Genomic DNA, 2,985 nt, shown 5'->3' with positions numbered 1-2,985 from the left:
TTCTTTTATGATCACGGGCATCTCTTTCTTTAGGTTAGGGAAGTTTTCTTCTATAATTTTGTTGAAGATATTTACTGGCCCTTTAAGCTGGAGGTCTTCACTCTCTTCTATACCTATTATCCTTAGGTTTGGTCTTCTCATTGTGTCCTGGATTTCCTGGATGTTTTGAGTTAGGGTCTTTTTGCTTTTTGCATTTTCTTTGACTGTTGTGTCAACGTTTTCTATGGTATCTTCTGCCCCTGAGATTCTCTCTTCTATCTCTTGTATTCTGTTGGTGATGCTTGCATCTATGTTTCCTGACTTCTTTCCTAAGATTTCTAACTCCAGAATTCTCTCTTTTTGTGATTTCTTTATTGTTTCTACTTCCATTTTTAGGTCCTGGATGGTTTTACTCAATTCCTTCACCTGTTTGTTTGTGTTTCCTGCAATTCCTTAAGGGATTTTTGAGTTTGCTCTTTAAGTGCTTCTACTTGTTTACTTGCGATCTCCTGTAATTCTTTATGGGATTTTTTTTGTTTCCTCTTTAAAGGCTTGTACCTCTTTACCTGTGTTCTCCTGTATTTCTTTAAGGGAAATACATGTCCTTCTTAAGTTCCTCTATCAGCATTGTGAGAAATGATTTTAGATCCAATTCTTGCTTTTCCGGTGTTTTGGGATATCCAGGACTTGCTGCAGTGGGAGTACTAGGTTCTGATGAGCCAAGTAGTCTTGGTTCCTGTTGTGTTTGCCTTTCACCATCTCTTGATTTTTTGGTGTTAGATGTTCTTAGTGTCTCTAACTAGAGCTTGTCCTGTCCCTGCCGCCCTTCAGCTCCCCTGTGAATCATGGGTCCTATGCCTCCCAGCTGGCTGCTCCTGTCTTAGAAACTCACCGGAGAGAAAATGTCGGACTTCACCTGAGTCTCTGGGTTAAAGCGCTCCCTGGAGGCAGACCCTCCACTTGCAGGGAAGGGGCAGAGAGGGTCACTGATCCACCTCTGTCACTCCTGAGTGGATCCTGTCCCTACCACCCTCTGACTCCCCTGCAACTCATGGGGCCTATGCCTCCCGGCTGGCTGGTCCCATCTTAGAAACTTCAAGAAAGGCAATACTTTCAGCAGAAGATTTTGGAAAGGTGGTATACAAAATGGTGCAGCTACTATGAAATCCGTATAAAGCCTCCTCAGAAAGCTTGAAACAGATCTATGAAAGGGTAAGATATACCACTCCTTGGAATATATACAAAGTACTCTACCTTACAACAAATATACATGCCACTCCTTGCTAATACCATCTCTATTCACATTATCTAGGACATGGAATCTGCCTAGATGTGGATCACCCAATTAGTAGATAATAAAAATTGAATACAGTCTACAGCCATACCACCCTGAACGCGCCCGATCTCGTCTGATCTCGGAAGCTAAGCAGGGTCGGGCCTGGTTAGTACTTGGATGGGAGACCGCCTAGGAATACCGGGTGCTGTAGGCTTAAAAAAAAAAAAATTGAATACAAATTCCATAAACACAATGGAATTTCACTGAACTATGAAGAAAAGTGAAATTGTAAACTTGTGGCTCTAGATTCTCATCAGAGATGTTTCTTTATGGCAAAAGAGTAGTTGAGACAGAGATTCACAATGGGCTGAAGTACCTGTGAAGTGATCTGATTGACATATATACCTGAATCACTCAACTCCCAAAGCTCAGACCACCCTGCAGAAGAGGAGGTTAAAATAAAAGGTAAGAGATCATGGTAAACTGGTGCAAGGCAACGTCTCCTGAGCATGGTGAGAACGGTACAGTTAATGATCACACAGCAGCTGTGGCTAACTACACAAGATCAAGCAAGTCATCAATCCAATTAGGAGAGAGGAGAGCTGTCAGAAGCCTCCTCACTGCTAGCTGTGGGTTCATTGACAGTTGATCTCCAGTCCAGCAGGGAGAGTACATTTTCCTTATAGGTATGGTCTCTGGTAGGTCAACCATGCACTCATATACATGAGTGGAGGGCACAGTACTCATGCATATGTGAACAGCACAAACTCAATGGGTTATTAAGACAATGAGGCTGAGTATTGAAGTCCACACCTTTAATCCCAGCACTTGGGGGACAGAAGCATGGTAATAGCCATGAATTTGAAGCCAGCCTGGTCTACTCAGAGAGTTCCAAGTGAACCACAGCTGTCTCAAAAAGTAAAAAATAATCATTAAAAGGACCCTAAATTTGGAGATGGATACATATGGGAGGGGAGTCAGAAGGAGTTGGGGAAAGAATAGGGAATGAGTATGATCAAAGTGCACCGTATGCATGAACAAAATTCTCAAAGAATTAATTAAAATATTAAACTAGAAACAGGATTTAACAGCCTCACAAATGTTAACATTCTATACTGGAAATCATCACTGTTATTGAAGGATATTTTTTACTGGTCCAAAAATATACAAATTACAAACAAGTTTAAAACCTCAATCGGTAAATCTGTTGACCCAGAAATTTCGTAATTCTTCATAGCTATTCAAAAAACAAGTATATAAAATTAAGAGTTCAGCTATGTACCTCCTATCCAAATGTTTCACATATTGAGAGAAATGTATGCCTTTCCTCATTCTCCTGAGAAGATGAAACATTGTGTGTTTCTCCTTGGTCAGTTATAGAAGTCTATGTGAGAGAAATCAAAATTACTAAGTCATCTCTCCAGACAATTGTTCATACAGCAGAAAGCATATGGTTGCTATCTGCCATCATCAATATCATCAATTTTACATCTAGTGAAGCTGCTATGTCTTCTCACCACTGTCTTCATGGGGAGGAAAAAAGAATACATTCACATGCAAATTTAGGACCTGAAAGAACAAACCTTTACTTTCTGAATGTACAGTAATCAACCCCCCTGAGCAATTACACAGACCACCACAATGGAAAAAATCTGGAAACACACTGAAACTTAATTATTCTCCATATTTATTCGAATCTCTTCTTAGCAGCCTACATCCCAGTCTTAATT

At 40.5% G+C, this 2,985-nt stretch overlaps 1 non-coding gene across 1 annotated transcript; it reads left to right on the top strand.

Moving 5' to 3' along the window:
* The first annotated feature begins 1,350 nt into the window (after positions 1-1,350).
* LOC116084036 lies at positions 1,351-1,469 on the top strand. Its single transcript, XR_004116003.1, has one exon. It is a non-coding gene; the product is annotated as a 5S ribosomal RNA (ribosomal RNA).
* The last annotated feature ends 1,516 nt before the right edge of the window (positions 1,470-2,985 follow it).

This window comes from Mastomys coucha, unplaced genomic scaffold (genome assembly GCF_008632895.1).
Source record: "Mastomys coucha isolate ucsf_1 unplaced genomic scaffold, UCSF_Mcou_1 pScaffold8, whole genome shotgun sequence".
Taxonomy (NCBI): domain Eukaryota; kingdom Metazoa; phylum Chordata; class Mammalia; order Rodentia; family Muridae; genus Mastomys; species Mastomys coucha.
Note: the sequence above shows the minus strand (reverse complement) of the source record. Positions and strands in the feature narration are given on the sequence as shown.